Source organism: Corvus kubaryi, unplaced genomic scaffold (genome assembly GCF_017639235.1).
Source record: "Corvus kubaryi isolate FWS band 111438036 unplaced genomic scaffold, C.kubaryi_AGA036_p1.0 37383, whole genome shotgun sequence".
NCBI lineage: Eukaryota > Metazoa > Chordata > Aves > Passeriformes > Corvidae > Corvus > Corvus kubaryi.
Genome location: NW_024581125.1, coordinates 910735 through 937235, shown reverse-complemented (window position 1 = coordinate 937235; position 26501 = coordinate 910735). Strand labels below are relative to the sequence as shown.

Below are 26501 nucleotides of genomic sequence, written 5' to 3'. Positions count from 1 at the left end.
GCACTGGGACAGTGACATCTCCCAGGAGTGTTTCTGTGGCACTGGGACGGTGACATCTCCCAGGGGCGTTTCTGTGGCACTGGGATAACGTTATCCCCTGGGTGTGTTTCCAGAGGGTGTCTCCAGTGCATCTCCAGGGATGCTGCTCAGGACATTTAGCGAGACACCAGAATTCCCCCCTTCCCCTTGGAGCTGGGAGCTCTTGCCAAGGTTTTGAGGAGCAGGATGGGATGCCCAGCCCTGCCTTTGTCCCAGCATCAGGACTTTGTGCAGGAGGAGCTGCTTGCCAGTTTGAGGCATCCCTGGCTGGCCCAGGGCTCCGGGACAAAGCTCCCTTTCACCTTGGAGCATCCGGAAAACATAATGGGGCAGCAATTACCGCTGCAAGCTCAGGCCTGGTGGATGGGTGGAGAGGAGCCAGTGATTGTTAATCAGGCATTTTGCTGCTGGGATTTTGCTGCTGTGCAGGAATTTGTTTGCACCAGGGGGGCTTTGTGTCTGGCTGAGCCCCTGGGAGGCTGCTGGGAGCCTTGGCCCAGGAATGCGTGGGGCAGGGTCAAGCCAGAATCCAACCAAAACCTCCTGCTGAACTGCGGATTTTGGGTCAGGATGAGCTTTTCCCTGAGACAGGGAGGAGGAATCAACAGGCTGCTCCCATCTTTGGAGGGATGGGATTATGCATTCCTGCCGTCACCAAATGGTCCCTCAGGCTGCTGGTCCCTCATTCCCAGATTCTTTGGCTCTGTCATCGTTTGGGTTGGAAGGAACCTTAAAGCTCATCATGTTCCACCCCCTGCCATGGGCAGGGACACCTCCCCCTATCCCAGGCTGCTCCAAGCTCCTTCTAACTTGGCCTTGGACACTTCTAGGGATGGGGCAACTTCTTTGGGCAACCTTTTCCAGGGCCTGCCCACCCTCACGGACATGCACAGGCCACGAAGGTGAAGCTGGGCACTGAGGCCAGCTGGAAGAAGGTCTGACTGTGCTCCAAAGTGATGCCCAGGCCGTGCCATCCCAGCTTGTTCTGTGGTTTATATGGGAGCTACTCCCTGTGATCATCAGGGAGGGCTATTCAGAGATCCTGTAGGAGATTCCTGCTCCTGGGGTGGTTTGAGAGGGGTTGCCAGGACCCCTCAGTCAGGGAAGGATGGGATCTGACCCCCTCCAGCACCCTCCTTCAGCAGATCCTTGTCTTGTCTTGGCCAACATTTTTTGCTCGGTTGCAAAATAGAAGGAGACCTGGAGCTTAGATTTCCACTGCCACCTCCTGCCTCTGTGGGATGAAACCAGAGCTCCTGCCCTTCCCCTGCCCACCAGACCGCTCCAGTTAGTCCAGTGAGGGTGAACAGCTGAGAGGGTCCCAGCCCACGCTAAAACCCATGGGAAGGGAAAGCAGGAGATAGGGCAGGGGTGAGAAAGCACTGCAGGGTGGAAGAGCAGGAGCAGGAGGGTCCCGGCTGCCAGCACTGCAGCCTGCTCAGGAAATGGGCTTTTCGTTAGGCAGTTCCACACAGCTCTAATTAAATTACGGGATTAGAGCCATCTCATTCCTCCCTCATCCGCTGCCAAGTGCTCGTTCCAAGGGAGTGCCCTCAGTGAAAGGGAAAACTGCCCGTGGAGTGCTCATCAGCAGAGCCACGGAGTCACTCCCTGATGGCTCTGCATTGCAGATGGGCCGTCTGGAGCGTGCCATTCCCGCTGGCCTCCTCTGCCTGCCTCTGATCCCCGGCCCCGCAGGCCTGGCAGGACAATTCCAGGATGGAGGATCCCCCTGCTTGCTGCTCTGGGCGAGCCCTGCAAAGGGGCAGAGCATAAAATCCACAGGATTTCCTAAGAGGACCAAGATCATGGAATCACCACTAAGGCTGGAAAAGCCCTCGAAGCTCGAGTCCAACCACTAAACCGTGTCCCCAAGGTGCCCTGAAAGTATTGCAAAGCCTGCCACTGATAGAAAAGGAGGGGGAAAAGTGCACAGGAATCCCTGGACGGGGGAGCAGGGAACAAGGCTTCACCCTCAAGGAAACACTTTAACAAACCTTAAAACAAAAATATATCCCAGCAGGCAGCAGGACATTCTGCAAGGTGCAAAATGGAGTTCCCTTCAATTTGCTTTTTGCTGGCAGATGATACAAATTTCCCATCCCATGGCTATGCCCTGGGCTGTGCCCATGGATTAGAGAGAGATTTGGGTGCTTTCTCAGCTTACATTTTGGCACTGGTTTTCCTTCTGTTGCTTCACAGAGAAGTTTCCAGGAAGACCTGGAGCTGAGGGAAAGGCCCCCGTCCTTCCATCGTGGTCCTGTGAGTTATCACCACGCTTTGGGGAGCTGGGTACCCTGGTTTGGTGATAAAAGGTCCCTTTGACGTGGCCCATGCGCAGAAAAACACCGTGAGAGAGCTGCGGAGGAACTTTGGATAAGGGCCTGGAATGACAGGACGAGGGGGAGGGGCTTCCCACTGCCAGAGAAGGATGAAGGTTGGATGGGATATAGGGAAGGAATCCTTCCCTGTGAGGGTGGGCAGGCCCTGGCACAGGTTCCCAGAGAAGCTGTGGCTGCCCCTGGATCCCTGGCAGTGTCCAAGGCCAGGTTGGAGACGGGGCTTGGAGCAACCTGGGATAGTGGAAGGTGTCCCTGCCCATGGCAAGGGGTGGCACTGGCTGAGATTTAAGGTCCCTCCTGACCCACACCATTCCACAAACACGGCTCTTTGAAACACCCCTGCTCTGTTATCTGCAAATTCCCACTCCCCAGTCACTGGAGCAGATGAAACTCGGATTTCCCCTACTTGCTGTTCAGTGTGAAAGCCCATGAAGGTTTTACCTGGCGGCGCTGCTGCCACAGGATCCCTGGCATGGATTTAACCTCGCCTGTCTCCCCCATTCCGTCACTTGGCTGCTTAATTACTCTTGGAGAAGCTATTTCCCCCCCATTTTCTGCTTTCCTGGCTGCAGGCAGAGGTTGTCTTATTTTAATTTACTCCTGGACAAGCTCTCAATGTTTCCTGCTCGTGCAGTTTGAGAACCTGAGAAAATCCTCCCTGAGAAGCAATATCTTCCTACAAATCCAGTTTCTCCCTGGAGATGGTCCAAGTGCAGCTGGACGCAGCAACTGGATCCAGCTGGCCCTACCTTTGGGTAGGAGTTTAGAGGAGGGATCCTTTCAGACAGAATTACTCTGGTTTGGTGATTCCAGGCTCCTGCAGAGCCACGGTGCTCCCATTTCTCCCTCTTGCCCTGCTCTGTTGGTCCTCAGCAGTGCCCCAGTGAACCCCTGGCATGGGAAAAGGCATCCCTAACCGTGCCCAGATCCCCCCCACGGAGAGGGGAGCCTGAAAGCTTTGGAGCCAGGACCAAATATTTACCTTCCACAGGGTTTGTCTTAGGGAATTCAGGTAGCAGGGCCGGAAGGGGAATGGTGAGGGGAGCTGTTTGCTTTTCAAACCGGACCAGCAAGTGCCTTTGGAATGACCTGGATGCCAGAGGATATTCAGCCATAAATCTTATTAACAGCGCTCCTCAGTAAGTGCTGATGTGAGGGAAGGGAAATAAAAGGAGGCAAATGAGGAGGGGCATGGGTTTGGAGCGATGGAGAAAGAAAGGAGGAGAACCCTGGTTTGCAGCCGGAGGTTTTTGTGGGAAGGACTTCAGCTCTGTGAGGAAATCAGCTGGAACAGGTCTGGCAGGATAGCTCTCCAAGCCAGAGCTCTTCTTGTAGAATACCAATGATTGGCATCCAAACTAAAGCTGCTCAGGAGCAGCTATTTCGGGAGCTCTCCCTGTGCTGGGGCAGGAGCGGGGAGGTGGAGGGAGCGGAATACAGAACGACACCCGCCTTGGAGAGGAGAAGTGATCCAGAAGGTTGGAGGGCACGTTTCCATGCCTGCTTGCCTTTGTGTCAGAATGACCAGGCTTCGTTTTCCATGGAATCCCACAATGGCTTGGCTTGGAATGGACCTTAAAGCCCATCGTGTTCCACCCCCTTCCTGTGTCCCAGGCTGCTCCAAGCCCCAATGTCCAGCCTGGCCTTGGGCACTGCCAGGGGTCCAGGGGCAGCCCCAGCTGCTCTGGGCACCCTGTGCCAGGGCTCACCACCCTTTTCATTTGTTGCTTTTCTTGCTTTTTTTGCCCTGTCTCTGATGCAGGGACAGTGTGCTGTCCCCAGATCCCAAACCCAGCCACTCTGACCCTGGAAATTACTCTGAGAAAGGCTGGGAGCTCTGAGAAAGGGAAACACCTCTGTTTGCAGAGCGAGGGTGGGTTCCAAGCTGCCTGTGCCCACTCCAGGCTCTCCCAGCCACGTGCCAAGGCTTTGAAAATCTTCCTGCTGGTCGCCAGGAGCAATTAATGGCAAATGGAGCGGGGACAAAAGGCCAGCAGGAATTCCAGCCTCACGGGAGGATGCTCCCAGCACTGGAGGACCGGCACTGGCTTTATCAGGTGCCTGGGCCACCCTGCAGCCCTGCAAGATGCCAGTATGCCCAGTTTTCCAAGCAGCTTCAGCTTTCCTTGTTAACCCTGGCAGAGACTGGAGTGAGGAGGAGCCACTGGACCATTTCTCTGCTCCGAGACGGGCGCGGTGCCAGGCGCCAGAGCCTCCTGGCTGCCAGGAGCAGCAGGTCCTGGCAGGGAACGGGATGGAGCCGCTGGCCCAGCACGGAGCGGGCACCGCAGCAACCTCGGAGCTCCTCTCCTCCATCCCTGGCTGCCGTCTGTGCCTCTCCCCTCCCAGGGCTGGCGAGGTGAGAAATGCGCCTCGGGCAGGCTGTTTCCCCGAGGAGGAGCAGCGTGGGAGAAGGCTTGCAGACAGCAAGGCTGTGCCCCCAGGCGCGTTTCCAGCTCCCCAAAATCCGCTTCCCAGCGACGCCTCTCTCCAGACTCCATCCTTGCCGTCGCAGGGACCGCGAGTGCCCGCGGCACGAGGCGTCAGGAAACGCAAACCGCAGCTCCACCGCTCCCAGGTTTTGCCTAAACGGGGAAAAGGGGCCACGGAAAGCTGCTGCAGAGCTCCTGCCGTGCAGGAGGACCGTCGGGATGTGTCGGGTCATGCCAGGAGAGGCCTTGGATGCAGAGTGCTTCGAACAAGCCGAGGGGATGCCCAGATCCGCGCTGGCCATCTGCTCCCCGCAGGACAGGGCATCGTTCCAGGGCACTGGCAAACAGTGCCACATCGAGCCCTTCTGGTTATCAGCTGGTGACAAGGGCCGCTGGCAGCTGTAGAGCCAGGATTTAAAAGCTGTGATCCAAACCCTGCTCTGCTGCTTGTTCTGGGTCACCTGCAAGGCCACACAGAGCTTATTTTCAGAGTCTGGCTTGGAAGTGGCTGAAACCTGGTGAATTCATACCCAGGAGAGCCAGAGATCGTGGCAGTCGCTGCTCCAGCTCTGAAGGAATTCAAGGAGGAGGGGGACAACAGAGAGGGGATAGGCCTGGCTTGCTCTTGATTTTTCTTTCCCCGTGTAGTGATATTTTGCTGCAACATCAGCTTTTTGTTTTAATAATTTTAATTTGTTTTTAGAGGGCTAGAAAATATTTCAGAAATCCTTCCTTGCCAGTGGTCTGTTCCTTTCCAAATCTCATGCTTTCCAGATCTCCCAAAATAAACTGCTGTGGCCACAGGCAGCCACTGCTTTGGTAGCCCAAGCTGCTGTGGATGAAAACACGCTGGACCTTCACCCAGGCTGCTCCTGGCTACCAAAAAGCCTTTGGGACTGGCAGCGTCCAGTATTTATGGTTTCTGTCCTCTCCTGGAGTGATGGGACACAGGGAATGGCTTCCCAGTGCCAGAGGGCAGGGATGGATGGGATTTTGGGAAAGAATTGTTCCCTGGGAGGGGGGCAGGCCCTGGCACAGGGTGCCCAGAGCAGCTGTGGCTGCTCCTGGATCCCTGGCAGTGCCCAAGGCCAGGTTGGACACTGGGGCTTGGAGCAGCCTGGGACAGTGGAAGGTGTCCCTGGCCATGGCAGGGGGAGGGACTGGGTGGTTCTGAAGGTGCCTCCCAACCCAAATCCTTTGATGATGACGATGATGATGACGATGGGTCTCTGATTTTTTCCAGCCTTGAGGGCTGGGAAATTGACTGTGCTGAAAGCCTGGGTAAGAGCAAAACATCTTTAGAAAACATCTTTCGAGTGTTTTGTTGATGCATTTCCCCAGTTTTTTCGTCGAGCCTGAGGGGGCTGATAAGCAACTGAAAACATTTCCCGTTGTTTTCCAGTTCCTCCAGGGCTGCTCCAGGCAGGCGTCTCCAGGAAAGCCGCTCTGCATTGACTTCCAAATGAGAGTAATTAAAGCAAATGAGGCCTTCGCAGGGAAGAGAGCTCCCGGCTGGATGATGCTCTCGGCTCAAGGTAATTGTCCCAGGGCAGCTCTCATGCTGCGGTGGGGATGGGATGGTTTAACACTCCACAGACTTCTCCCTCCTTCCCGTTTTCCCATTTCCACGAGGCCACGTGCCTGGGGTGTCCCCTGGCATCCTGACCCGCTTGAAGTGACTTCTGCCTGCTCTCACCCAGCTGCTGCCAAGGTTTTAAGGAGATTCGGTGTCCCCCAGGCCCCTGGGGCAAAGGGAGGTTGGGAGCAAGGTGGGATTTGGAGTCCTGGAAACTCTGGAGTGTCGATTTCTTTCCCCACCAAGAACCAGAGGCCAATTTTGCAACCTCAGTGCAAAGCAGGGAGAAGAGAACACTAAATGGGGCAAGAACTGCCAATTTCACAACAATTGCCGAGAAACAGTGAACTGAAACATCCCCTTGAACTGAAATATCCCCTGAGGGTGGGGGAAATGTCAAGCCCAAGCAGTTGTCACTGGTTTTTTACCTGCAAGCCACACATTGCATCCCTCCTTGGGGATGTTTTTGCTCCTCTAACGCTTCCTGACCTTTCTCAAAATGTCCTCCCACCCCCAACAGGGGAGCAAGGGGCCTCCCCATGCCTCAGTTCTTCGTCTCACCTTCGCCACTGCTGCTTTCCCTCAAAAATTGTCACTGTCACCGTTTGCGGTAGAGACTTCTGCTTGATCTGGTGCCTGGTGTTGGCATCAGAGCCCACCACGAGCTCTGAGGAGTTTTATCAGTGCCCTGCACACTCGATGCTCTTGGCCAAGCTGGAGGAGGGACAGTTTAGATGGGATATCAGGAAAAATTGCCTCCTGGATAGCGTGGCCAGGGCAATGGCGGAATGCCCATCCCTGGAAGTGTTCGGAGTGTGGCTTGTGGCACGTGGGGACATGGCTTTGGTGGAGCTGGCAGTGTTTAGGTTCATGGCTGGAGCTAGAGGGCTTTTTCAACCTTTCCTCTCCCTTCTTCAGCTCCCTATTTTTTAATCCATGCTCTGAAGGCCTCTCCTAAATATTGCTGCTTTTTTGGATTTGTGGTACAATACTTTCACTACTGCTGGTTTGTTTTTTTGGGGGGGGTGGGGAGGGAAATGTGATAAAAGGAAGTAGAAGGAAAGGTTTCTTTTTCTGTTCTTCCTTTTTTTTTTAATTTTTTTTTTTTTTCTTAAAGCCAGAAATGAGAAAAGGGAAAATATAAAAGAACACAAAAATGCCCCAATTCTTTCAAGATTGCTCCCGGGTAATTTCCACCCTCATCTACAGATTTGGTGCATCAGTAAAAAAAATATAAACTGTGTATCTCCTGCGGAACACAGGGGGATTTTCCTTTGTCCACGTGCCTTGGGCACTGACCTGGGGATGTGGGGAGGATTTCCTCGGGCTCTGGTGGCTTTGAAAGCCCCGTTGTTCCTTCACAGGGATCCTTTATGCTGATCGTGCACATTCTGTGGGCATCTGTCAGCAGGGGAGGGGGGAAAATTACTGAAATGGGTAATAAAGGAGATGAAAACAATCCGTGCTGGCCTCTGGGTAATAACCAGCTGATATTAAGCCTAAGCCCAGCTGAAAACAGTTAATAATAAATGGGCATTAATTAAAGCTAAATTACAGGGGAAGGTGCAGGCCTGGCCCTCAATCCAATTAGAGGCCTGTAGCTCATAACGGAGAGAATCTGTCCAGCCTGTGAATAAATGATCAAAGCAGGGCTGGGTCAGGGTTTAGATGATGCCTGGACAGGGAAGAAGAGGCCAGAGGAGGATTAAGAGAGAGAACTGTGGCCAGACGGCTCGTTTGGGTTTGCCACACACCCTGAGCCCAGAGCTGAGCTGGGCCATGGGCCCAGAAGGTTTGGGATGAGTCCTGATGGGAATAAGATGTCCAGCAGGGAGCCCTCATGGTGACAACAGGAGGGAAAGGGCAAAACTGAGGCTGGTCCAAGGCTAGATCTGACTGGGATGTGCTGTGGGCATGAGGAGGGAGAGTCAGGGTCGCCCTCAAAGCTGACCAGACCCTTGGCCAGGGAGCAGCTGGGGAGTGAGGATGCGATCCAAGAGGGAGCTGCAGCTGGAAAACAGCACTTCTCCAGCTCTGGCAGACTGAGGGGAACACCAAGGGTCACCGACCAGGGACTGCTGGAGGGATTCCTCTCAACCAACAGCTCCAGGCTGCTCACACTCTTGAGGGCAAAAGGCTCAGTTTTAAACCTGACTGGTGCTGAAAGAAGCTCTGGAATGTGCCATCTTCCAAACACCAACTAGGACGAAAAGGACAGCCTTTTGAAAGCTACTATGAGGAAAAAGACAGCGTTTTGAAAGCTTGGAGTGTTTAAGGCACACTCAGACCTTCAGGCGTGTCCCACAAATGAGAGACAGCATCAATACCCAGAAAAGGCTGTTCTTCTCCAGAAAATCTCCACACATTTGCTGGTTCTCCTCCTGATCCAGATGTGCACTTCAAGCAGGGAGATGTCCTCCCTCAGGAGCAACCGTGGGGATTTTTTGGTTGAATGCAATGAGGAGAACACGTTTCGGCACTTGGGCTCAGCACAGCCTGGACTTACGAGCACCCACAGAGGCAACTGAGGAGGGTGCTGCAGTTTGGACTCGCCCCCTGTGTCATTACCCACCAGCTGGAGGCTGATCCCTGTGGAGCTGGGTAGGGATCCCTCCTGGAGCAGGGATGGCTGGCACAGGGGCTCGCTGGGACCAGAATGACCCCAGAGGAAGGAGCCAGGGAACAGGAGCTGGCAAAGCTTCGTCTCCTTGGCACAGCTTTGCCAGAAGCAGCCAGTCCCTGGCTTGGAGCAGGAATTCCAGGCGTGTCCCTGCAGGCAGAGCATGAGGGATGCTCCACACATCCCACGCTGGTGGGCAAGGCTGGGTTTGCTGCAGCACGGCCACGCTGCCTCCAAGGAGCAGCAAAAGGGAGCCTGACTCCCCAAACGCTGATGCAGCCATGGAGAATAAGCTGAGCCCAGAAATATTTTGATTATCCTTTCCGAAAGGAATCCATGTTTGCAGAGGCTTGATCACAGAATTGCAGGATGGTTTGGGCTGGGAGGGATTTTAGAGATCGCCTCATTCCAACTTCCCTGCCAGGGGCAGGGCTTGTTTCCTGGTGCCAGGCCTGGACATGCTGAAAGCGAGAGCAATTTTGTGGGATGCTCAGTTGAGGTTTAATAGGTCTGCAAAGAAACCAAAACCCTTCAGTCCTCAGAGGTGCAGTGGATCCCCCACAATTCCCCCAGGATTGGCACCTCTGACACCTGGACCTGAAGTCTTAAAGAACATGGCTGTGCTTTGAATTTCTGCCAGTGAACCCATGGAATATCCTCAGCTGGAAGGGGACCCACAAGGATCATCGAGTCATGGAGCATCAATATTAAAGACCTCAGCAGGATGATGGGGTCCTGTTGTGTAGGAAACCGCTTTCAATCCATTCAGCTGTATCCAAGATGATTTCTTTCCCTTCCTGACCCGCAGAGATTATTCTGGAAAAACAATTCTTTAGATGCTACAGCAGGAGGAATAAAAATAGCTGAACACATGAACCGGCCTCCCTGGCAGCACAAATAATGCCGAGTGCTTCTAGCACAGGGAAAATGAAGCCTGTAGCAGGAAACAGAGGGAATCCCTACACAAAAGAAGGAAATTTGGGAAGAATGACTAAGCTAGGAGAGGAAACTAGGTGCTGTGGCTGGCTGCTAGCATTGATGCTCTGAAAGCATCAATGTGTGTGTAGAGCAGGGGACAACATCCCAGGATAGCCGACATTCCTGGAGGAGCAGGGCTCCTGGGATCTCCCTGGGGCTTTGGGGACAGGGCCTCTGAGAGGTCAAGTGAAGAATGGAGCAGGATGAAAACAGGGAATGCCTTTACATGCCAACCTGGGAAGTGCTTGCACCTGGGTGACATCAAGGTGATTTATGAGGGAAGCCCAATTAAGGCTGCTGGAAGCTGTTTTTCCCGGGAGGAATGATGACAGGAGCAGAGCTTGCTGGCTCCTGCAGCCTCCTGTGGGCGCCTGCCCTGCGCTCTGAGCCTCTCCTTGCAAGAGGCACCGAAGAGCCCACAATGGGCAAATACACCTCTGATCCATTTTTCCCATCCCACCCACCCCTTCCGTGTTGTCAGCAGAGCTGCCCTCCCTTCCCAGGGCTCTCCACCCTTGGAATTCCAGGGGAGGGAAGCTGTGGGGCTTCAGCTTCGGCTTTAACCACGATTGTTCTGGGGAATAGTTTGACCTGGTGGTGAACACGGGCTCATACTTCAGAGGTGACTCGGCTGCAGCCCTCGAAGGCTTTGGGGAAGTGGGAAAAGAGATAAGAAAAGAAAATGAGGAGGAGCTGGAAAACAGACCCTCACTATCTCCACCTGGAGAAAAGGAGCAGGCAGCATTGCTTGAGGCACAGATGAGACCGATGAGAAACTGCTCAGCTTCATCTGCAGCTTTGTCCTGCCAAGACATGAGCTCACCAGGGGGAATAAATTCATCCAGAGCCCCCTCCACAGCCCATTCCTGACCTTTTGGAGAGCAGCATCCCACCAGCTCAGGGGTGTCCCATAAGCAAAGACACTGGAGAATCTCCACAGCACAGCTGGTGACCCACCTTGGGCACTGCCAACCCTTCCCCTGTGTGCCAGGCTGGTCAGAACCCATTTCACCCCATCCCACTGCCTTCAGGGTGGGCTTGGCTGCTCCAGCAGAGCTCTCCAGCACAGCTCAGAGTCACCAGGCTCAGCCCCCATGACCCTCCCCTACACGGATTCAGGATTCCGAGACCTTGACCCTGCCTGGAGCAACGCTGGGATCTGCAAGGTGGAGGAGTGGCTGCGGTGTGTGGAGGCTTGGGTCAGGTCAGAGCAGGCTCCTGGCCCCGGGTCAGTGATGGATGGACATGCCAGGCCCCAGCCCAGAGGTTATCTCAGCTATTTGGGTTATTCCAGGCATCTACCTTATCTGGGATCCTGGATTGGGGAGAACAGGTTTCATCCCCACAACCTTCACACTTTAACTTTTAGCTGCTCCTTTTCTCCTCTCCGTCAAGGAGGTAAGAGGGGGAAGTAAGATGTCCCTGTCCGTGGCAGGGGGGATGGAACAAGATGATCTCTAAGGTCCCTTCCACCCCAAACCATTCTGTGATTCCCCAAATCCATGAATTGGGCTTTGAACAGGGAGTTGCAGTTATCCCTGCAGGCTGGAAAAGTCAGGCAAGGCACAGTGGGAGCCCATGGAGGAAGGGAGATGGGCTTGTGATGCTGATCCCTCTCTCTTCTATTGTCTCTTAAAAAAACCTTTCCCCTGATCCTTTAGGCTGGGGATGGTACCTGGGCTCTGGTCACTGCTCCCCTTCAGTCTTTTCGAATTAGAAGCCCTTCAAAGGGAGATGTTCTTTCCTCTCTACCCCCGGATATCTTTCCCAAAAGGACAAGGGTGTCTCCTGGATGAATATGAACAGGAGCACGTGGTTGGAACAGAGGCTCCAAGGCTGCCCGGGTCCCTTTGGGTTTTGCCTCTGTGGCTGGATTCTTGGATATCTCACGGGGAGTGATTCATGCCCGGGCCTTTCTCCCTGGCAGGGGTTTGTGTAACAGCTCTCTGGGATGTAAAATAAGCGCTGAGTGAGTGATGAATTCTTCCCTCACTCAGGATATTTATAGCTTTTTCTCTTGCTCCTCCAGCGAGTCACCTATTTTCGCACGGCTCGTGGGCGTTCCGTGTCAGTGAGGCTCCTGCTCCTCACCAAGGCTGGGTGAGACTGGCCAGAGGCTCCCGAGCTTCTCAGGACTGGGAAGGTGCATTTTAAGATCCCACTGTGTGTGAAATCAAGCTGAAAGCCACGAGACCATGCAGTTCCCTCTTTATTTTCCGTGGCTCCAAGGGTCGTGTTTCCCACCTGCTCCTCCCCTCGGGAGGAGACGGGGCAGGCTCACGTTTTCCTCCTCACTTTGCACGGGAGCTGGCTCTCGGTATCCTGCTGTGGATTCACTGGGATTCTATTGGGATCACCTCGATTGGGATCACCTCTATTGGGATCATCTCTCCCAGGGTGCACCAGCTCTGACCAGACCAGGTGGGATGAGATCCAGAGCATCTGGTGTGGGTTTGTCACCACCCTCATGGTCCCACATGATGTGGATTAATATGGATTTTCACCAGGAGCTTATTCCTACTCCCATGTCCCAAAAAATGTGTCTGGATACTTGTTTTCACCTGGAGGGCTCAGGAAAGAGGAGCAGGTCACCAGCTCTGTCACCAAGATGTCCATCCTTTCATCCATCCGTCCATCCATCCATCATCTCCCTAAGCCAGGAGCAGGACGGGTGGACATGCAGGGTCATGTGGAAAGCTGGAGCCACAGGGATGAACGCTTGCACAACAGAGCTTCCAGCCTTAGGGAGGGGGTCTCCTGTCAAAGCAGAAAAATGATGACAGGTTTTAAAATCCTTCCTTTGCAAGGAGAGTTTTGCATCTCCTCCATCTTCCACGAAGGAACAATATTAAAACAAAATAGACTAAAACTGGAGCAAAATGGTATTTTGAGGGCTTTTTTTCTATACCTAACCCACTGCTTCTGTTTTTTCCCCCCACGTTTTCCTTTTTTGTTGTTGTTTTGTTGGGTTTTTTTTACACAGAGGAAAAGCAAGTGACTCCCCCCACTGAGGATACTTTCAGCCCCCCTTTCCCTGGCCATCCCCCCTCTCCAGGCTGCTCCAGAGCCCAGGTTATCCCTCAGCTCCCCCCTCCCTCTGCCCGGGGTGGGGGCGGTTGTACCTGGTACCATCCTCCTGCAGCTCTGTGCACTTGTGCCCTCCTCCTCTTCCCACAGCCTGATTTATGGGGTTTATCTTCCCCTTTTACACCGCACCTGATTGCCGTGACCTCTGCTCCCTGCATAGCTTGGATTCCTCAGGGAGGGGTGTGGGCCACTGGGAAGGGCTTTCTCCTTCCCTGGGTCACCCCGGATGCCACCAAGGGGTCCCTTCAGCCACCTCCATCCTCTGCCCAGGTGGCTGGGGAATGAGGGGGGGTCTCCCTGTCCTTGAGCTCATGGCAGAGAAGGCAACAACGGGGTCTTCCCCTTCCCTGGGAATGTGCTGCTCCCCCCAGCCCACCCCAAAATCTCATCTGTCTCCCTTCCTGGAGCTGGGGAGATGTGCTGGACTTGCCCTGGCATAGGGTGTGATGGGGTCAGGGAGAGGTCAGTGGCACCGGGACAGGGATCTTGGTTTCCCAGTTCTTCCTTTTCCCTTCCCAGCCCCTGTGCAGGATCTCTCAGGTACATGGGGACTCACCTGGTAGAGCCAGGGCTTCTCAGACAATGAGGGCTGGAGAATATCCCAAATTCCTGAGGGTGCTCCTGCTTGTCCGTGCTGGCAGCTTTCCCGTGGGCCGGATCCATCTGCCACCCCACCCAAAAAGAACCATTTTGGAGGTGCAGCAGCTGCAGCTCCCTTGGGGAATGCTCCTCTTCCCTGGGGACTTGGGCAGCAGCCGGGATTGTCCCTCCCTGGCGCCTCTCTGTCCGGCTCCTGGGGACGGATCAGCCAGGGCTCAGGCTGAGGCTGGGACACAGATTAATTAATTAATCATCACCCTCCATCCCTGATTGCCCTTCCCTCCAACGAGCCCGAGGGTGAGCAAGAGTGGGGTCTGTGGGAATCGCGCTTCCCCGGGGGTTAAAGTCTCCCAGGAGAGAGCGAAATGGAGTTTAATTTATTGAGTCTGCAAACAGTGGCAAGAACACCGCCACTGCAACCAGGGACGTGACATGAGGGTGCAGGGATCCGAGGCTTTTTCCATCTGGGAAATGCACCTGGGCTTTGTCACCGCACCAGGACAAAGGTTTAGGGCCGGATCTGCACTGGATGTCTCTGGTGCCAAGAATGAGAGCAGGCAGTGTTTGGGTTATTTAGGATGGGTCTCACCAGACCCTCTGCCAACAGGGGTTTCCTACAGTTGCTGGTGCTAAAAGGCTCCATTTTTCCTCGGGAAAGGAGCAGGAGAACGTGTGATTTCTCACTCGGCACTTCGGGAATTTTGAGGTTCTCAGGACAGTGATTAGAGTTACTTATTATAGACACAGTGGTGGGGTGCAGCTTCCCAAGTGGGGAGCTTCAGGACAGGGACAGGCTGAAACCTCTGGGAGAACGGGGTTTTGTCTCCAGCTCTGATGGGGCCTCGTGGGTGGGAAACCTCAGCCTGCTGGGGCTTGGTCACTGCAGTCACCCTCTGTTTCCCCTGACTGCCCTGCATTACTTCTTAGGACAACTTTTGATGCAACTTCTGCTGTTAGAAGGGGCAGAACCACTTCCAGCAAGCTGTTGCAAAACCCCAAAACAGGAATAAAACTCAGGAGTTCATTTTTAGTCTGCTCGTTTTTTGGTTTTGTTTTTTTAAAATGCTAAGTCCTGGCTTCTTTCCAATCTGCTGCATCACCCAGGAGGCTGCAAAGTTCCCCTTTCAACATCTGAGAAGGAAGGTGGGCATGAAAAGTCATCCCCCAGGACGTGGAACTCGTGCTAAACCACGAAATACCACCAAACTTTGGATAAAATTCCTGGCAGCTGGCATCACATGGAGGAGCTGGCACTTAAGGGAAGGCAAGAGGCAGAGCCCTCATGATTGTCCCTGCATTAATCCCCTGTGCAGCTGGGCAGGAGGGGATCTTGGCGGAGGTGTTTGGCACAGGAATGTGACCTGGAACACTGGGAATGCTGGAGCCGAGCTTGGAGGGTCTGGATTTCACCTGGAACACGAGCATTTGGAACCATGGCCAGGCTAGGAGGTGCCCTGGCCTACGTGAGTGGTTCGTGGTGATGATTGATAGCAACCTGTGATGCCTTAAGAGGCCTCCTAGAAACAGAGACTGGACAGGAGTAAGGGAATAAAAGAGGTATTTATTTGAAAGGCCTTCAAAGGCACACCCTGGGGACCAGAGGCTACTGCCAAGAGGGACCCCAAAATGGACAGCAGGTCCTGGCACAGCCTCCAGCAGCAGGGAGAGGAGCTGAGGGGGTGTAACCACACCTGCAGCAGGGGGGTACAGGTGTCTGGGGAAACGATGCTCCAAGGGCTGGAGCCCCTCTGGAGCTGGGCTGGGAGAGCTGGGGGTGCTCACCTGGAGAAGGGAAGGCTCCAGGGAGAGCTCAGAGCCCCTTGCAGGGCCTAAAGGGGCTCCAGGAGAGCTGCAGAGGGACTGGGGACAAGGCATGGAGGGACAGGACACAGGGAATGGCTTCCCAGTGCCAGAGGGCAGGGCTGGATGGGATCTTGGGAAGGAATTGTTCCCTGGGAGGGTGGGCAGGCCCTGGCACAGGGTGCCCAGAGCAGCTGGGGCTGCCCCTGGATCCCTGGCAGTGCCCAAGGCCAGGCTGGACATTGGGGCTGGGAGCAGCCTGGGACAGTGGGAGGTGTCCCTGCCTGTGGCTGGGATGGGATCAGCTCTAAGGTCCTTCCAACCCAAATCTTTCCATGATTTTGTGATTCTGATATTCTCCTCCTGGGAATGGTTGCCATGGGGCTTCCCTGTGTTTTGGCTGATGTGGTGCTTGTTGCTGTATCCATGGATTTCCTCAGTCCTGCCCTCAGGAATTCGAGTTTGTGTTTCTCCCTCCTCCTCCCAGGCTGCACTAAGATCGTGTCTGACGAGCAGCCTGGCTGGGAAAATGGGATTGGGATTGATTTTGTTGCCTGCAGCCGCTGCTGGTTGGAGATTCTGCCACTGTTTTGTTTTAGAAGTCAATCTCCTTGTAATTCTTCCACAGTGAGCAAGAGCTTTCCCCCTAAGACATTAGGCCTGGCCTGAGCACTCTGGGCTTAAAACCGAATTTTTCACGCTGTCCTTGTCTCACAGAACTCGCTGCATCCAGCCTGGCCAGGACTGAGGGTTCATTCCCTCTTCTTGCTTCCCGTTTCTCCTGCTGCAGGGAAAGGGACTCTCCCATCCCTCCTGCTTGGGATGTCCCCCTGGAGCTGCTGGAAAAGATCTCCCACGCCTTGCTAATCCCCAGGGAGGCGAGAGCACCCTGAAGCAAGGCCTTGTGTCATCAGGGCAGCCTGAAAATCACCTGGAAAACTGACATGGAAAGCCTGAAGCAAACCACTGGGAATTAGATTTTCTGGGAAAGGAGGGGCCAAACCTGCAGGGAATGGGATTTGAGGGACTTGCTGTCTCCACTACAGCTTGTGCATGTCCAGAGCTTGTTTGGGAGCAATTAAGGCAGTGTCTTCGGCAGAGTAATTAATGGTAATTAAAGGCACGTTATCCGTGGATGTGTTGTTGGGGATGGAGTGAGGAATTCAGGGCTAGGCTTAAGCTCTCCCTGCTGTGAAAAGACACAGATCAGTCCCTTTTGAGATGGAGAGAGGGGGGGAAAGAAAATATCTGAGCCTTGTAGAAATTCCCCTGAGATATTTCCCCAACCACACCTGAAGCTGCCAAGGTTCCTCTCACCCAAAAAGGGCAAATTTTAAGGATTTTCTTTTCAGAGTTGTGCCACACGGCACAAAGCTCCCAGGCCTTTTCCTGCAGTCAGAGATCCCCTGGTGTTTCAGGTAATAAATCTGTTTATTGGAGCTTTTCTTCTGCCATGACACCTCTCACAAGTTCTGTGTTTGCCCTTGCTAGGGCTTGTCTGTGGAAAAAAAAAACCCAAATAAATGTGTCAGGGCTTCTGGTTTGTGCCAGCACCAGGAGGGTTTTGGAGAGGAGTCACTACTGGAAGTTGGAGCTGGATTTCTGCTGTGCTCCCAAGGACCAGCCTGCAGGGAAAAGCCGGGCTAGAATCTGCAAAGGAATCCATGTTTAGGGGGGATTTGGGGGGAAAAGTAAATTTTGGTTGGGTTTTTTTTTCCCTGTTCAGCAGTTGCATCCATAAAGCACAAGGGAGGACTCGGGAAGGTCCCCACATGGATTAATCCACCTGGGATAATCAGGAATAGCTCTGCTGGGTAGGGCAAAGCCTCAGGAGCAGGGCTGAGGGGAATGAAAGACAAACTCCTTTTGCCTGCTGCTCTCCCTCTCCTTATTATCCACACAGAAATCACTCACATTCTTTGCAAGCCGGGTCTTGCCTCCACTCAAGGAGCTCAGATCATCAGAAATACAACAGTTTTCCTGCACGTTTCCTGACCAAAGAAGCTCCAAGCGGGCAGGAGGTTGGGAGCAGGGGGGCGGAACGGGATAGGGTATCTCCTGCTGCCCTTTCTGAGAGTTTCCTGGGATTCCTGGGCTGTCACTGCTGGAATTTCTGGATACCCAGTGAGACAACAGCCCCAGCACGGAGAATACGCCCTGTGCCTTGGCCACATTTCGAGGCAGATTTCACGACACACCTTTAATAACGCAGAATTCCTCTAAAAATTCCCAGTAAAGAGGGAACGTGCTCCATTCCAGCAATGTTGCCTCAGCATTACCCAAACACTCAAGACCACTGCAGCTCCTTCTTTCCCCCCCTCGCCGTGGCACTTTGCCACCAGCATTCCCATGGAATGGCTCCTTTTTTGATGAATCCTTGGGTGTTTTTTTGTTTTTTTGGATGGCCAGGGAAGAGCAGCACTGGCTGCTTTCCAAGCAGCTGCAAGGTTTGCACAGGGGCCTCTTTCCCCCCATGCCCTGGTTAATGGATCACCAAGACATGACCTGGCTGAGTCTGCTGGGAACAGGGGCTGGATAAACACCCACTCCATGGGCAACGTTCCCACTTCAGGGTTTGCTGGGAATTTTGGGGCAAACAGACCCCTCAAAACACCTCATTCTAACCCCCCCAAAAAAAGCATCCCTGCCACCTCCAGCTGAGACCCTGAGTTTCTTATCCCAGAGCAGAAAGGGGATAATTTAACGGGAACATGGATAAGTCACAGAGATCTGTGATTGCCTCCATGAACACATCCATGGGGAGGGGGGGAAGGCTGCTGGAGTTAATGGATAACCCAGGATGGGGAAAGCTGTGGGCTGGAAATGCCAATCACACCAGGAGAAATACAGAACTGTAGAGTTGGAAAAGGCCTCTGAAATCACAGAGTCCAAATGCTCCCCCCAGAACTGCCCAGGTCACCGCTAAACCGTGTCCCCAAGTGCCACATCCACACCTTAAAGCTCCTCTTCAAGAGGGGCAGGAGGAGCAAAGGGAATATTTCAATATATCCTTCCCTGTCTGCAATTTTATGCCTGCATAAAACGATAGATAAATATAATTATATAAATGTTATCATTCTAGGATGATGTGGTAACATTTTATAATTGTAAAATGGTATCATTTTAGGATTATCATTATAGAAATGATAAAACATCGTTTATAATTCTATTTTCTAATGATAATTTATGTCTGGTTTATACGTACTTTATATCTATAAACCAGAACATGGATGGCATGTAAGCACACATATATAAATATACAGAAATCGATCTATTTTATATATTATATATATATTATATATTAAATATTATATATGTTATATAAGATGTTAATTATATATTAATATATAATTAATAGATACTTAATATATACTTAATATATAATTAATATATAATGAATGTACAACGTATATTAATATATAATATATTAATAAATAATATATAATATATACCATATAATCTATAATATAATATATATTATATAATATATGATATATAATATATAATACATAATATACAATATATTATATATGATATATAATACATAATATATAAGATATAATATATAATATATGATATATATTATATTTTATATAATATATAATATATACTATATACTATATAATAGTAACATAACATTATAACTATATATTATATTATAGATTATATATTAAATATAATATATTATGTATTATATTTATTATATATAAATATAATACAATTATAATTTTTTATACATATATAAAAAAAATATATATATCTTTCCAAAACCCCCACACATCCATAACTCCTTTGGGAGTAATTCCAGATAAAGAACCCAAACATCTCCGTGGTCTCAGCAGACACAGCCCCACCTTCTCCCTCCCCTCTTCCCTTTTCACCCTCTCCCTTATCCAGCTAAAAATAAAGGAGCCTTGGGCACCCCAGTCTCCCGTGGGCCACTGGATGATAAATATCAAGCCTTGGTGTCAGTGACCCATCCCCAGGGCTGGGAGCACCAGCCTGTGTCCCTCTGCATCCAGAGGCATCCACGGGATGAGGGCGTTGCTTACGGACCCCAAATCCTCCTCTGCCGGGCTTCCCCTTGTCCAGAGCTAAGCCAGTCCTCAGAGGTTCAAAACCCTCAGGCCACAGTGAGAAAACTCCAGCAGGACTCATTTCTTCCCCCTGTCCCCCAACCTCCCGATGGGTTTATGGCCCCCAAATTCTCCCCATGCTCACAGCAGGACTTATTCGCCAGCAGTAATGCTTGGATTTCCCCCACTGCCCCCCAGCAGCTCCCTGGGACACGGAAAATGCTGATGCTCAGGTGTAAGAAATAGTTTGAGGCCTCCACACCTGCTCTGCTCTCACAGGGGGAAGAAGGATGGGGTTATTTGTTCCTGCAGGAGGTTCTGCGGCTGATGAGGGACAAATTCTCAGCTCTTTGGACTCTTTGCATCACAGCCCCGTGATGAAGAACGGGCAGCACCTCCGGAGAGGCTGGGCTGGCTGGGAAGATGTTTGGTGCCAGGATCTGCAGGGAAAACTGGCAGGGGATGATTTTAAGCCGTGCTTGCCACCTCATTCCCAGTCTGAGCCACTCTGGAGCTGCTGGAAGTGCCAGAAGGACCACAGCAGGTCCCAGGGCTGGGCAGAGGCAGCAGAAGTCTCCCCACCTCTCTGGGACTGCCAGAGAGGCCATTCCTGGGAGAGAAGGGCCTGTCCAGACACACAAGGAAGGACAAAGGCCATTTCTTCTGGAAATGTGGCTGTGGATGGGGAACAGCCAAGCACAGGCTCCAAGGAGGAATTTAGGAAGAAACTCTTGGCTGTGAGGCTGGGCAGGCCCCGGCACAGGGTGCCCAGAGAAGCTGGGGCTGCCCCTGGATCCCTGGCAGTGCCCAAGGCCAGGTTGGAGCAGCCTGGGATAGTGGGAGGTGTCCCTGCCCATGGCAGGGGGTGGAATGGGATGAGATTTAAGGCCCTTCCAACCCAAACTATTTTGGAATTCTGTGAGGAATGGTGTGTGGGTCGTGGGTTGTTACTTTTGGGGATTATTTCTCCCCGGCACCCATTGTCCTCTTCCTAAGCGACCAGGTGTTTTCCAAGGATTACTGGGAAGAGGATGGAAACCTGCAGCACTGCCATTCCCTCCCCAGCCTCTGGACATTTCCAGCGGGCAGCAGAAGGGTGGGGAAGCTGCCAAGGAGCTGAGAGGGCCCCCTTTGTTAGGGAGGGCCTTTGTTAGGGGCTATTTAACCATTAACCAGCACAACACTCGCCCTGTGTTCCCAGTTCCCACTGCCACGCTGGGCCCCCACCTCTGTGTGTGTGGGCATTGCAGAGTCCTGAGCTGCTCCCAGCCCTGGAGACGTGGCCTGGCACAGCGTTCTGGTGGCGACAGGAGCCTCTGTGCCGCCCCTCTGCCCGCAGGCAGCCCGCAGGTGTGGGGTCAGGGGGTTGGGACGGGTTGTTAACTTCCCTCTTGCAGCCATAACTCGGAGGACATGGATGGAGGGGTTCAGAGAGCTCAGAAATGAAGCCTGGAGCTGCTGGGAGCTGAAGCGAGGCGCTCAGGCAGCCCTGATGCAGCCATGGCACAGCAGGAGGACCTGGATCTGCAGGAATCTCCCCCCCCAACCCTCAACCTTCAACCCCTTTTCCCCACCTTTCCCCAACCCCCTTTTTTTTTTTCAGGGACAATCCTGCAGGTTTAGCATCTTTACCAAGGGGATAATCACACCAGTCCCAAGGGATTTTTGAAGCTGAGGGAGTAAGAAGGATGCTGGCAATTTCCTGATATCCCTGTGGAAAAGAAGTCTGGGGCAAGTTGGGTGATGTGACCAAGGTTAGGCAGGAGTCTAAAAATCCTGCATTTAGGCCCAGCTTTGCATCCTGCTCTCTTCCTGGCAGCAGAATACAGATTTGGATGCAAGGCCAGGTGGGATCAGGAGCTTTGGGAGTGCCTGTTTCCCCAGTCCCCATCTTTTGGGAATGCTCCAGCACCATGGGATCACGAGAACCTCTGTCAGCTGCGAGCAGCTGCAAAATCTGGGTACCGATGGGCTGAGCAATAAAAATAATCCCAGAATCCCAGAAAGGTTTGGGTTGGAAAAGACCTTAAAGCCCATCCCAATCCCACCCCTGCCACGGGCAGGGACACCTCCCACTATCCCAGGTTGCTCCAAGCCCCATCCAACCTGGCCAGGAACATTTCCAGGGATCCAGGGGCAGCCCCAGCTTCTCTGGGCACCCTGTGCCTCCCCATGCTTTTATTATTTATTTACAGATTTTATCACTATTTATTAATAAAGACACGTATTATAAGATTGTTAATATGAATACTAATCCAAATTCCCATCTATTGTATCATTCCCAATAATAAATAAGGATGACCAATAATAAATGAGAGGAATCTAATCTGAGGGCCGATGAAGAGCTGGCTGAGACACTCTCTGCCCTCCTCACAAATTCCTGCCATGCTTCCAGCATTTCGGGAAGCTGTGGGATGCCATCAGTCAGGGAGGGAGGACAGGGGGTCATTCTGGTCACCCAGGGGGTGTCCAGGCTCCAGAGCTCACCTTCCAGCAGTGGTTTAATGTCACTGCTGGAGAGTCTGATGGGCTTGGTGAGCTTTCCTCCCTGGAATCTCACACCAGTGTCTGAGGGAAGCAAACACAGGCTAAGCTGAAATAAACAGAATGGTTTATTCGAGCAAATATTCCCAGGCTGAGCTCTCCATATCCCACCATCCTCGTGCTGAAATGTCTCAATTTTGCTCTGCCAGTCCAGCACAAGCCTTTTTTGGGTTTTTTTGGCACGGAGTGTGTGCAAAGTGCCAAAAGTGCCTCGCAGCAGTGGCCTTGTGCTGCTCACACAAATGACTTGGGGTAATTCCCCCCAAGAAGAAGCTCCAGGATGGAGCTGCCTGAAGCAAAGCAAACAATGTTTGAACCACTGTGGAGGTGTTTTTTTTCCTTCTTCTGGCAGTGGTTTCTAGGCTGTTTCTTGGTGATGGTCATCCTCAGGCCACCCAAAATTGGGCCAGAAGCACCTGGCGCCGTGCAGGAGCCGCCACGCTCCAAGGAAGCAGCATCCCGCGGATTGCATTAACCAGGATGATCCTTTTAAAGATCCTTGCTCGGGAAGCAAATCCCGTTTGAAATAAAGCAGAGGGATTTAGCTTAACGAGGCAAAGCCAGGGAAGAGAGGGAGAAGGAGCTGTGCGGCTGACGCAGCACGAGGCGAGGCAGAACCTGCAGCTGAGTGGCTCCCGGCCTGGAGGAGACGTCGGGAAGCTGCGTGCACGGAAAAGTGGGATACACCAAGCTGGCGAGGCTGCCTTGTCCATGGGATCACTGGGAGATCACTCAGCAGCCCTCCTTGGTGGCCTTCGGAGAGGGGGGGTCTGCCAGGGACCAGCAGAGGAGCAACAGGGCACACACACACACTGGTGGCTCATCTCTGCTTATTCCTGTCCCTGACCCCGTCTCCCGCTGCTCCCAGCCCTGATCCATCCTCTCCTGCCCTTTGGAATGTTCCAGCTCCTTCTCAGCCGATGCAGCCCCCCAGCTGCTCCCTCACTGCTCTTCCTCCCGTGCAGGGGCAGCATCCCTGGGTGCCACCATGGTCCCCAAACCTCTTGCTGGGGACTGTTTGGCCTCTCTGCCCGCCCGGGGAGGTGGCACAGCCCCATCCATCAGGGCCAGCGCTGCCTCGGGGCGCCGCAAGGTCAGCAGCAGCCCCTTGCGCGACGTTCTCATGACAACCGGCCCAAACGCCGCCTCCTCCCCGCTGACAGAAGCGCTCTCCGGCCAGCAGCACAGGCTGCTCCCAGGAGGATGCCCGTCCTTGCCGCTGGGAGCTTCGCTGGCCACAGGGCACGGCCCTTCCCGCCCCTTCCCCCGCACTTCGGGAGAAATCCCAGCTCCACGGCTCTGTGGGAGCGGGTAGATCCAGCTGCAGGGTCACACACACCCGCTCGCAGCCTCTCAAACGCGCAGCCCAAACCCTGGCAGCTGCTTCTGTTCCCCCACCGCGGGGAAAGGGATGGTTCCCCCTTTCAACCAGGAGGAAACCCCCCCCAGCTCCATGTGGTGCCCAAAGTCCAGCTGCCCTGGCGCCCAGATAAGCCCAGGGACACGACGTCAGCGTGCACACCTCCATGCCAGCTGGAAAATCCCCAAAAATCAGCTGCTGCCCGGTGGGGTCGGTGAGGACAAGTCCCTTCGGGCTGAGGAAGGCGCGGGCACTGCAGCATCCACTGCTGGGCTTTCAGATCCATGGAAGCAGGAGGAGCACGCGGTGTCCCATGGAAAATGGGGCCAGAGCATGGTCAGGAGCATCTTCAGGAGCACCGGAGTGTGTGGCAGAGGGACAGGAGCCCGTCGGTGATGCTCTGTGTGAGGAAGGAGCTGCACCTTCCAGAGGCTCCCTGCAGGGCCAGGGGGCAGCTGAGCAACCCACAACTCCATCCCGGAATGCCGCGGTCCAGGGAGTTGTGAGCCTTGACAGCAGCGCAGCAGCTGCAGCGCTGGGTAAGCCTTGAGGTTCAGAGAATCATGGAATCTCCTGAGCTGGAAGGATCCACAAGGATCCAGTCCAGCCCCTGGCCCTGCACAGACCCCCCACCACTCCCACCCTGGGCATCCCTGGCAGCGCTGTCCAAACGCTCCTGGAGCTCTGGCAGCCTCGGGGCCGTGCCCATTCCCTGGGGAGCCTGGGCAGTGCCCAGCACCCTCTGGGGGAAGAGCCTTTCCCTGAGATCCAACCTAACCCTGCCCTGGCACAGCTCCAGCTGTTCCCTGGGTCCTGTCACCCTTCAGAGCCCCCAAACCCTGATCCCACACGGCAGATCCCACACCACATCCCCTCACCCAGACACTGCACACCCCACAAACCTCGGGCAGGGTGAGAACTCCCCGAGCCCTTCCAAGTCTCACTTTCACAAGTCGGGCCCATCATTTCCCCTCTGGCTGCCTTGTCATCATTAAAAAAACAAAACAAACCAGAAAGAAAAAGTCATTTACCACCCAGCTCCACCGCTCCCCTGCGAAATGTCACCCTGGGTTTCCTGTGTCAGCAGCCACCCAGGAGCAGAGGCAGCCTCGAGCTCTGTCTGCAGCATCCCGTTCCCCGGTGGTGCTTTAACCCCTGCAGACCTGGCTCTCTGCCGCCGCTGCCGCTCGCCCGAGGCCGCCCGTTTAAAAAAAAAAAAAAGCCACGCTGAGCAAAAATGGGAACTTTCTCTCTGCGTGATCGCCCCGGGAACGTGGATTGGAAATCAGAGGAGGTGGTGGAACAAACCCCCTCTCCCCCCAAAAAGCGTCTTCCTCTCTCACAGACAGCAGCAGAGATGCTGAGACGTCAAGTGACCTGCAAAAGGGCTCCGATTTCATGAAGCAGCAAATTATGGATGTCCCCCATGTCCTAGCGGGCTGCTACGTGACAGAGCCGTGACACTGGATCCTCGGCAGGTCACTCCTCTGTCCCCTTGGCTCCTCTCTTCCAGCAGGAACCTCCTTCCAACCACCCAAAACGCAGCACTGATGTTGAGAAATAAGCAGAACACTGGGGTTTTGGTTTTTGTTTGGTTTTTCGTTTGGGTTTTTTTTTTCTTTTTTTTTTTATCAGGCCCTTTCATTGTATAAATAATTTATTTCAGTTCACAGCATTATGTCTGCATCTTTAAAAAAAAAAAAAAAAAGAAAGAAAAAGAAAAGGAAAAAAGGAAAGACAGGAGGAACAGAGACCGACGGACAACGGCGAGGGCAGGACACGGGCAGCGGGATATCGCGGATGGGGACACGGCAAAGGGACCTGAGGGAATGAGACCTGCCAAAAAACCCCCAGGCCGTTCATCACTTGGGAAGATGCTCAACCTTGCAAAGAGCCCAGGCAGGAGCTGCTCTGCTGAGGCCCCTCTTCTTGCAGCCCACCGAGGGCGACGCTCGTCTTCACACGGGGGAGGCGGGGGGAAAGCGGGTGCTGGAACGTCACGGAAATACCACGGGAGCCGGGAGCTACTCGTTGGAAAAGTCTCTTTAATTATTGCAGAAAGCAGAGTGGCCGGCGAGGGCGCGGGCAGCGCGTCCCACCCGGCTCAGCCGAACCTTCCAGGGCTCGGCCATCTCTCCAAGGGGATGGGACAGACTCCCAGGAAGGACCCAGCTCCATCAAAACAGCCTTTCCATGCCAGCATTCGCTAAACCAAGGCCAGCCAGGAGGTAAAACCCACCAGGAACAGCCTGCACGTGTCATTCCTAAAAGCTGGCCCCTCTGGAGCTCAACACAGCGCCCTCCCAAAACAGGGTTCATACATGTGGCTTCTGTGGCATCAAAAATAAATAATTCTTTTTTTTCTCTCTCTCTCTCTCTCTCTCTCACTTGACAGCAAGTACCAAAGTGTTGGAGGTGAAGACAAAGCAGGGAAACCCGAGGAGGCGGGAAGAGAGCCACCTGAACGGGTGGGACCAGCCCACACAAGTCGGGACTCGCGCCGGGAGCTCAAACCCCGCAAGAGGAGGAGAAGAAACACAACTCGGCTGCAGCGTTTGTTTCCTAACAAACCCCTCCCCACCCCCCGCCCCCCCCAAAAAAAACCCCAAACCCCGCTGTTTGGAAGGTGCTCGTCGCTGCAAGGGGAGGATCAACTCCCCGAAACCCCAAGGGCATTTTGCTTTTGTTTGCTCGGTGCTTTCCCCTTGGCTGCTCCGGGAAGGGGTTTGCTGGTGTGAAATCACCAGAAAATCCTGCCTGGCTCCAAATTCAACATATTTGGCCCCTGAGGGCTGCCTGCTTCAGCCCTGTGGGAAGCCAGGACCCCGGAGAGCTGGATCCCAGGCTGAAGCACAGACAGCAAGTGGATTTTGGCGCCCAGCCCCATGCAGGTACCAAAATGTTCACCCGCAGGAGGAGGCGGCCAGGCCTGACCCTGCCCGGGCTGCTCTGCAGGCAGAGCTTGCCCATGTGGCTACTGGGCGAAGCGAGGGGCTTTTAATCGGGTTTAAATCTTTATTAAAAACCTACCACAGCCCCCCCCCCCC

General features: G+C 53.5%; 2 long non-coding RNA genes across 3 annotated transcripts in view; one reads left to right on the top strand and one right to left on the bottom strand.

Annotated features, from left to right (window-relative positions):
• The window catches only part of LOC121668044, a 46197-nt gene extending 33152 nt beyond the window's left edge, over window positions 1-13045 (top strand). Inside the window, exons 3-4 of one of the 2 annotated variants that reach the window (XR_006017236.1) lie at window positions 6216-6348; window positions 12017-13045. This is a non-coding gene — a long non-coding RNA (uncharacterized LOC121668044). The remainder of the gene's footprint in view (window positions 1-6215; window positions 6349-12016) is intronic. The other variant, XR_006017235.1, reaches the window with a different exon arrangement.
• An 8928-nt stretch (window positions 13046-21973) lies between these two features.
• On the bottom strand, window positions 21974-25083 carry LOC121668023. Its single transcript, XR_006017225.1, has 2 exons — window positions 24486-25083; window positions 21974-23999 (listed from the first exon to the last, which is right to left on the bottom strand). It is a non-coding gene; the product is annotated as an uncharacterized LOC121668023 (long non-coding RNA).
• Between the last annotated feature and the right edge of the window lie 1418 nt (window positions 25084-26501).